Genomic DNA, 10071 nt, shown 5'->3' on the forward strand with positions numbered 1-10071 from the left:
TGACTTCAGTCCATTGGTTAGGTATAAGTATCTGTTTCTGGCTCAGTCAGCTGCTGGTTGGGCCTCTCAGAGGATAGCCATGCTAAGCTCCTGTCTATAACTACACCATAGCATCAGTAATAGTGTTAGGCCTTGGAGCCTCCCCTTGAAATGGATCCCAAGTTGGGCCTGTCACTGAACCGCCTTTCCCTCAGTCTCTGCTTCATTTTTGTCCCTGCAGAACAATTCTGGGTCAGAGTTTTTGACTGTGGGATGGCAACCTCATCCCTCCACTTGATGCCCTATCTTTCTACTGGAGGTGGACTCTACAAGTTCCCTCTCCCCATTGTTGTGCGTTGCATATAAAGTCCCTCCCTTTGAGTCAGGCCTTTTCCCACTAAATTAAGTATAAACCCAAATTTTAATATCTCCTTTGAGTTCATCAGTGAGCTCTCATATGAGCATATGAGTTTAAAATGTAAATAAGCTTTTTCCCCTTCTACTCTGTCTTTTTTCAGTTAAGAAAGTAGAGAGGTGACACCCCCAAGACTTCCTTTAATCCTCCAGGACTAGAACAATACAATGTCCACAGAAGAAAGGCGATAGTAAATACATCAGATGCTCATGGGTGACATCTCAGTGCCTGTGAGCTGGGTTAAGAATGAACCACAAATAGCCTCATTCTCATAAAGGTACAAAGTAGAGTTGAGTCATTCAATCTTGATTAGACCATGAGAAACTGGTTTTCATGGCTGATTCTATGGCTAGATATTTGCCATAAAAACCTCCCTGCAAGATGATATCATGGTCTGGAATCTGGAATCTTCTTTGCTGAACACTCAGGATGTTTGACACTCCTATTTTTAAAAGCATGCAAAATGTCAACATGATTGAAAACAAAGACATAAAACAGATGCTCACACTGCGGTGAAAAGAGGAGCATCAAATGAGATGTCTCCAACAGTTGTAAGGTTCGATTTTAGGTTGATGAAAACCTCCCAAAACCAGTCTGTGAAATTGGCTATACAAATCTATCCCTAAAGACCACTGAATTGTGGAATTAGCTTTGCAAGTCCATCCCTAAGGATCATTCAGTTGTGAGACTGGCTATGCAAGTCTGTGCCTAAAGACCATTGAATTGTGGGATTGGCTATACAAGTCCAACCCTGGGGACTATTGAATTATTTATTTTGACCAAGTGAACCTTGTAAATGATAGATGAAAAGGTTGTCTTTTAAGAAATTCATTTATTAAAGGGGGAGATTGAGAATTTTGGAATGGTGAAGAAGTCATACACAGGGACTCTCTGGTAGAGCTGCTGGGGGAAGATAAGAATTCAACTGAGAACAGGGTACTGGGCTCAAGATGCCAATTCTACCCAAGAACGAGTATCAAATGCAGATAGCATTATGTGAGTGTAGAGTTTGGAAGAACGATATGGGTTGAAAATATGGTTTTTGAGGCTGTAAAATATTCAAGTTAGAAACTAGAGACAGGCTGGCATCACCAAGGGAGTGAGGAAAAACCAGGAATAAAGAGCTTAGAGCTGTACCAATCTGAGATGAAAGAAAGAAAAGAGAGAGGAAAGGGAAGGAGGGAAGGAAAGAGGGAAGGAGGGAAGAGAGGGAAGAGAGGAGGGAGAACGGGAGGATAAACAACAGTGAGAGAGAAGGTTAAGAATGAATGGTGACCAAGAGATTCTCAGGGGTCTAATAACCAAATAAAGAAAACTTATCTAAGAAGAGGGAGTGAAAATCCAAAAGGAATGACAATTGATTAGTGTATTGACAGCCCAGAGGCAACCAACAATGCATAAAAACAAGCCATCCTGAAGGCCATCCAGAAATGCCTACTCACACTGAATTCAGTTTTAAAATAGAAAAAAGTTCAAAATAACCAGCTCTCTCTAGAATGGGAAAGGGGAAGAAAACAAATAAGATTTCCTGGCCAGCCGATGAATTAAATGAAGAAACAAACTACATCCTCTATTAGGCATCTGGTCTTGAAATTTAATTGATGATGAAATGATTACTTCATTTAAAAAAACAGATCTGAAATGGACATACACACAGGAAGCATCCACTATAATGTTTGAAATAATTGTGATTAATATGTTTGAGAACTAAGACACATGGTAGAGTGTATTAGTAGTTTAAAACATTTGGAATTTTACAGCTGAAAAAAATGTCATAAATGAAATTAAGAATTCAATGAATAGATTTTTTGATTTCAGATGAAATGAAGGAATTCCACTTCTGTTCATGGCCAAGTTAATTTGTATTATTTCAGAGACAATCATTTCAGAGATAAGAAGTCTAAACTTAAAAAAAAAAATTAAAAAGAAACAGGCATATTCTCCAGAGGAGTTTCCACTTGGAAGAATGCACCAGGACTGATACGACTTCAATCCCACAGATATGAGAATAGCCACTGACCCAAATCATCATGGCCAAATTAACTAACATAAGCTTTTTTATTCGTGTACATGGGCTGCCTTGCCCGAAGGCAGGAGTCAAGAGGTCTGCATTCCACATGAGGAAGATAAGGTTTTTATAGCTTCGGAGTGGGGTGAGGGGTTCCAAGTGGGATATTTGATGGACCAATGGGTGGGGCTGCAGGAGCAGAGCATAAGCATAACACTCTACTGAAACAAAGACATGGCACCAAGGTGGTCATAACAAGTAGTAAGACCAACAGTTAGTCGTAACTACTCTTTTAAAACAAAGACACAGCAGCTGTTTCCTGGAACAAACAGTGCAGAGCCATTTGTAGTAAGGTTGCAGGTGGGGGACAGCCCAACTCTCGAGAAACAGAGATTTAATTACAAACAGGAATGTCTCTAGTTTGTCTTTACTATAAGATGGCTTTCAAGCCCAAGACAGAGGCAGGCTGGCTCATCACGGGTTCTCCAGGCTTTTTGACCCTCTCTAGCTGGGAACAACAGTCAGCTCTCTCTAGGGTTGCAAAAATACCAGTAGGAAACTTGTCACCTTCTGGGGTGAGAAACCAACATAAAAAATTTAGAATCACTAAGGCAGCTAGGAGGTGAGGGAAGATACCCACTCTCTGCTTTGAGGAACTCTGATTAGAAATTACCCAAAGGGATTAGAGTTAGGCAGCCTTGTCTTTGGTACCACTGAGAGCAAAAAGACCATGGGGGATTCAACCCAGCCACAGGCATCCCCCAGTGATTTCCCAGAGCTCTCTCTCTCCATCATCCATCTCCAGCATTCAGAGTCTGCAATATTTTCCTCAATCTCCCTTTTGATCAAATTTTGGAGACTTACATTCATGACATTAACAACTACAAGTGACTTAGAAACAAGAACTCCATTCTAATAGCAGGGGAGGATGGATGTTGTTGACATCCCTAAAATAAAGCTTGAAGTTCACTGTCAACAGTTTGGTATGCACTGCGTGTTACTGTTTTTTTCTTCCTCCATAAATATATTAGCGTCCTCACCCCTTGTTGATTTGTGTGGTAGGAAAAAAAAAATTTCTAGTGTCAAATGATGAGCTGACATGTTACAGTTCCAAGTAATAATGACTAACCCTGACTGTGTGTTAGACACAACTCTAAATGTGTTACACATATGAGCTCACTTAGTAGTCATAGCAACCCTATGCCATCTATGGCACCACTCTCCTGCTAGTTCTGCAATGAAGAACCTGAGGCATAAGGTTAAGTGAGTTATACAAGGTCAATATTGTACGACCAGCCCTAAACAGGACATCTCAACTCAGGCTCAAGTAACATCACAGAAAAGGAAGCAAAAGTAGTGTAAGGCTGGAGAAAGGGTGAAGTGTGTGGAGACTCTTCTGGGCGTGACTCAACTGTTGCACTCTTGAACGCTCAGCAGCTGTGATTGACAGCACAAGACCTACACAAGAATGAGCTGTTGACATTGCAATATGAAGTGGGGAGGAACTCCTGAGGCCCTGCCCCTCTCTGAGGAATTAGAAACAGGTATTGGGTGTTGGGAGAAGGGAAAGACATTTTCTTTCGTGATGTAGCAACCAGGAAGTTGTCCGTGCTTCTGTAAATAACCCTTCACTCACGTCCTAATTAACAACCTTAATTGGCTTTACTACAAGGAAGAAAAGCAACCACTAACCATACTCAGATATAAAAGCGACAACCACAATAACCAGCAAGGAATCAAGGTAGAGAAAATATAGGTTTATTAAGGAAAAAAATGATAAAATATCCCAAAATTGGGAGGGCCTCCAAAAACGAATGAATATTTGCTTATTAAAACTTCATAAAAGCCTATAAATGGTCAAATGACAAATTGCTAATGCAACTGATACCTGGCCTTCAGGATCCATGCACTTAATCATAATCCATGAAGCTTCTCATATTCTTAGCAGGCCTCTTACCAAAAATGTAAAATGTAAGAATGTTTTCATACCAACAGGTATAAAAGGATGGTAGACATCCATCACAATTTTATAAGTTGATCAGTACATCTGCATAATTTTATGTATCTTGAAAGATAGAAAGGTAAAGATATGGTTTCAAAGTCTAGAATTGAAATAAAATTCCACAAGTTATAAGAGTCTAGCTTTCATCTAAATAAATAAATAACTATGGGATATTAATACAGTTGTCCCTTGGTGTTCATGAAAGTGGTCCCAGGACATACACATGGACACCAAAATCCATGGACAATTGAGTCCCTTATGTCAAACTTACATATAATCTCACACATCTTCCCATGTACTTTATGTCTGCTTATTTTATTCCTTTCCAACACAAACGTTATATGAACAGTTGTCACACTATTTTGTTCAGAGACTAATGATAGGAAACAAATCCACGTTAGTACTGCTGCAACGCATTTAATGAAGTCAGGAATATTTAGGATTGGATAAACATAGGTACATCAAAGAACAATGTTTCCATGTAAAAGCACATTAGCATTGAAACTAAAACATACATTTTTTTAAATAATTAAATATATTAGTAAGCTAGGTAAACTTGCAAGTCATAATTAAGTAGTAACAATTAATCTTGCCTCAGTCATTTGTATACATGTATAAAGAGAATATTACAGCATTGTGAATGATCTTTCTTACAGATTCATTTTATACATTTCATACAAAGAACTTGAGAGAAAAATAATCACATGTTGACCCAGAACATACAGGGTAATGAAAACCATGTGTTGAAAGAAATTTAGTAGGCATGTATCAATAACTTGGGCTTGATATGCAGGAGATCTGTTATTAATGATGCAATTCATAGCCAAATATGAAGACACAGCTAACAATTAAAAAGAACAAGAACAGAATAAATGCCAATAGAGTCTGTCTTCTAGTTAGTGTCTAGATTTAGAGTACGTGTGAATATGCATGTGTATGTGTGTGTTGTTCCTATGCTGCCCAGACTGGCTTATAATTGAACAACCTCCCGCTAGGCTTTCCAGCAGGAGAGATTACAAAGCCATTTTTTTTTTTAACCTATTTATAACTAAGCTCTTGGAGAAAATAGGCATTTTTGAGAGACTGGATGCACTTTCTGAACACAAGGCTCTGCTCCTGAAAAATCAAATTCCTGGCATCGGAGGACACCTCCCAGTCAGCATAGACTGCCCCCATCTCCACTCCCAAGGTTGTGAGACCCGCAACTTGACCCCTGACCTTCCCAAGCCCCAATTCTAAATAGATTATAAATAGTGCTTGTCTCCCTTGGAGATTACATCAGTCAAAACCAGGCAGGGAAGCTGAAACCACCCTAGTACTTCAAAGAGGAAATCTAATACAGCTCCTGGGTCCAAGGGTGACTGGAGGGCTGAAAAGCCAGGCAGGGCAGGTTAAAGAGAGTAGAAAAGGCATGTGTCTGGACAAAACATCAACTCAGTGTAGGAATAAAGATGTCCAAAGGGTATTCACAGTGTAGAATCCCAGAGGAAAGAGCCCTTAGCTCAAGCAGGGGTTTGGGAAATAATTTCTGCTAGAAGCTGGTATGTCAGAGGCTGTTATAGAGACTTAAGGACTAACAGAAGGTTCTGAGCAGGGGCAGAATGGGTCTACAGGTGCCAAAGTGTGTGGCTTGCATGACAAAGACTGGGAGAGCCCCTTATCAACTGGAGCCAGCCACAACTGCTCAGGTTGTGTTTGGGATAGACTCTGAAATGCCCTCCACGGGCTCACCTATTGAACACTTGCTCCCTGCTGGCAGTGCTGTTCTGGGAGACTGTGAGGTAATTGGTGGAAGTAGGTCACTAGAGATGGGCCTCTGAAGGCTATTAGCCTGCCCCAAGTTCTAGTGACAGATACCAAGCTAGTAGCATATGCTTCACCACCATGGACTAAGTCCCTGTCTAAACCTTCCTCACTAAGAGGAGCTGGAATCCTGAACCAAAAATAAATCTTTCTTCCCACATTTTGTTTATATCAGGTATTTTCATCAGAGACAGGAGAGTCACTAACGCAGGCTACTAGAACAAACTGTCACGGTCTGGGTGACTGTACAACAGAAATAGATTTCTGTGAATTTTGAGGCTTCAAAGTCTAAAACCAAGGCAGCAGCAGAGTCAATGCCTGGGAAGGACCTGCTTCCTGGTGTGTGTGTGTGTGTGTGTGTGTGTGTGTGTGTGTGTGTGTGTGTGTGTTACCCAAGGCCTCTTATATTCCAAGCATGGCTCAGGCCACTTTCATAAAGGCATAGTTTAATTCTGGCCATGAGGACTCTAATGCATGATCTAATGGTCCGTGAAGACTTTAATTCCTAATTCTGTTTTCTTGGTAATCACTATACAAGATCTGAAAGGACACAAACATCCATACTTTGTTAAAAAAAAAAAAAAATCTAAGCTCTCAAAGGATGACACTCCCGTGCTACTGAGCATATAGTTTTGACTTGCAAGAGGATTTTTTCAGCCCTTCCCAAGTGCTGAGACTAAAAGCAGAAAAAAGCATAAGTTCCTCAGAGTAGATGAAAGACATGTCCCTGCACCACAAGGCTGAAAGGACTAATCTATGCCCTGTACCGAATTAGCAGTAAGCTATAATGCCAGGCTTCACTGTGCAAAGAGAAAAGAATGTTTCCATTTTTTAGCCTCTCTTAGTATTCCAAAATTTAACACTGAGGCCTTAGATCATGGGTTTCGTCCTAGTTAGCCTCAGCTGTCAACCTGACATAGCCCACAGTTTTCTGAAGGAATCTTAGTCAGGAGACTACCTCAAAGAGATTGGCCTGTGGGCATATCTTTCTTAATTTCCAACTGGCATCTGATAGCCCAGCCCACAGTGAGCAGTGCCATTTCTAGGCACTTGGATCTGAGCTGTTTAACAAATTAGCTGAAGCTGGATATGGTGGAGCATACCTTTAGTCCCAGCATTCAGGAGACAGAGGCAGGTGGATCTTTCTGAGTTCAAGGCCAGCCTGGTCTACAGAGCAAGTTCCAAGACAGTCAGGCTACATAGACCCAGTCTCAAACAAAACAAAAGGAAAAGAAGGGAAGGGGAGGGGAGGGGAGGGAAGGGAGGGGGAGAGGAAGGGAGGGGAGAGGGAGAGGAAGGGAGGGGAAGAGGAGGGGGAGGGGAGAGGGAGAGAGGGAGTGGGAAGGAAAGAGAAAAGAAGAGAAAAGAAAGCTAAATGAACAAGCCAAAGAAAACAAGTCAGTATGCAGTTTTCCTCCATGGTTCCTGCCTCTGTTCCTGCTTGTTACTAGCCTGTTACTAAACTTTCCTTCCCAAGTTTCTTTTTGGTCATGTTGTCTATCACAGCAACAGAGAACTAAACCAGAACAGATTTGTTGCATGTTTTGCTGGAGTGGATGTAATGCTGAGGCGTAGAGGATTAAGAGAGGGCTAAACTTCTAAGGAGATCTCTGAAAACACAAGTTCAAAAATATATAATTTCTCAACTATGCAAAGTATAAGGATGCAATATGAACTGTGTAAGGAGGTTCACAGATCTAAAGGAACATAGACAGCTGCAGTATGAGCCTGCTTGTCAGAAAGATACTAAGGAAGGAAGGAGATGAAGAGATTTGGGCAATGGTATCACAGGGCAAGATCCCACCCAGCTATTTTATTGTCTGTTCTTAACAAAGGCAGGCAGATCTCTGAATTCTTTTGCAATTTTTTTTAAAAATGTGCTTGCTGTCTCTTTCTAAGAATCAAGGGGGCAGGGTCAGAGCATGCTGACTCATGGGATAATCAAAAGGGACACGGAGTAATGACAGAATTGATATGTAAATAAAAGACTGGGCTTTGGTCCATAGGAGATAAGCTATCCAGAGAGTTTTTAGAAGAGCAAAAGAAAGCTGTCTAGAGCACAACACTGAGGCGGGGAGCACAATCTGGAAAGCAGAATATAGGCCATCATCTCGTAAGCCACAATTTGATTTTAGGTCATTTGTTTTGCCACTCTCAAACACCCCTTCCTCAGAACCCTCTCCAAGCTGAGGTTGTCCTTGGCACAGACAGAGATGCTAAGGGATCTTAATGGATAATTCCCAGCTCAATCACACAGTACAGCAGTGGTTGATGGGCATGGCTGGGTGAGTGGTAGTGGCTGGACACTAGCCATTGTGGTATAGGGGACGCTTGGAAAAGAGTTTCTTCTCACATAAAAGACCAACCCAGTAAGCGCAGCACCCTGAATTCAATCCCTACTGCCATAAAAATAAACTAATTAATTAATTAATTAACTAATGGAAATTAAGAAAAGCCAAGCTTGTAAGGGCAAGGCCCACTACCCCCTCTCCTTGCCTGTCTAAACTTGTTGCGACCCGAGCTGCCCCACATTTGGGGGCCAAAATGTCTCGGACCGCTCTGTCAATGTTGGAACCTGCACTGCCAAAAGCCTTAGGGGTTAAACTGTTAGAGCTCGCACTGCCCCAAGCTGCTCCAGTCCATGGGTCGGGGTTCAGCAAGAGAGAGAGTGAGGATGGACGAGAAGAATGGAGACCAGACAGAGTGTGATTCAATCTTGTTTATTCTTCAGTCTCTCTTCCTAGTCCAAGTCCCAAGTCTTGGGTTCCTAGTCCCTAGTTCCTAGTCCCTAGTGCCTCCAAGTTCCAAGTTACTTCTCCAAGTGCTAAGTGCCTACTACCTAATAACAATTTCTTCTGTCTGCCTCTCGCCTTTTATATGTCTCACTTCTAAGCCACGCCTCTAAGTCACACCCTTAAGTCATGCCCTTAGGTCTTGTCTCTAAATCTGATCTCTAAGTCATGCCCTTAAGTCACACACCTTTAAGTCTCACACACCCAAGGGAAAATCCTGGGTATTTAAAACAAGATGTTATCAGAGTGTGCTCAGCTGTTGTAGGCTATTATAATCAAGTCTCTTGTCAGGGTATATGGCTCAAGATGGCTGCACAGATGATAGCTGCCTTCTGTCGGCTCCCCACATAAACTGACTTCGGTTATGTAGCAGGCAGTATTTTTAAGTTAAACAGTGATCTTGGGGACAGCTCTTAACCACATTATAATGAAAATCCAGTGTACTCAAGACCTTTGACTGTGTTTCTGGACTGCTGCATTCTCTCTGAAGCAGCAAACTTTAAACTTCTTTTTAAGTGATACTATTTTATGTCTCAATTCTTCAGCCACATTCAATGGGAATATAACTGTATTCTATATATTCTATATTTTCAGCAAAAATATTTTCTATATTTTCATCAAAAATACTCTCATATAGCACATTATATTTCTTTTATAGGCTTAACAGCTAAGCTGGTAGAAAGCAGGATGGAGATGTAATCCCAAGTTGCTTACTCTCTAAGGTCCAAGAACTCTATGGCAACACAGTAAAATCAAAGATGGCATCTCCCACACCCACTCTCTACCTTTACACTTAAATAAAGGAACAAAGAACATGTACTGTCTCTGCAAACCATGCTGCACAACACATCATCCCATAAGCCACAGTCACAGAAAGCCATTTCCCTGCAATCCCCTGCTACTCCTAGATACCCAATGACTTCATCCACCAAATCCATCATTTCTATTGCAGGTATTTCCGAATCATCTTTAATACTATTCCTTCTGGGCAGATCTCTTGACATGCACTTATAAAGGTAGACGGTTGCATGTGGAATGGAGACCAGCAAAACACACCCTTTTCTGGCCTTGT

The sequence above is a fragment of the Arvicanthis niloticus genome, chromosome 3 (assembly GCF_011762505.2).
Source record: "Arvicanthis niloticus isolate mArvNil1 chromosome 3, mArvNil1.pat.X, whole genome shotgun sequence".
Lineage (NCBI taxonomy): Eukaryota > Metazoa > Chordata > Mammalia > Rodentia > Muridae > Arvicanthis > Arvicanthis niloticus.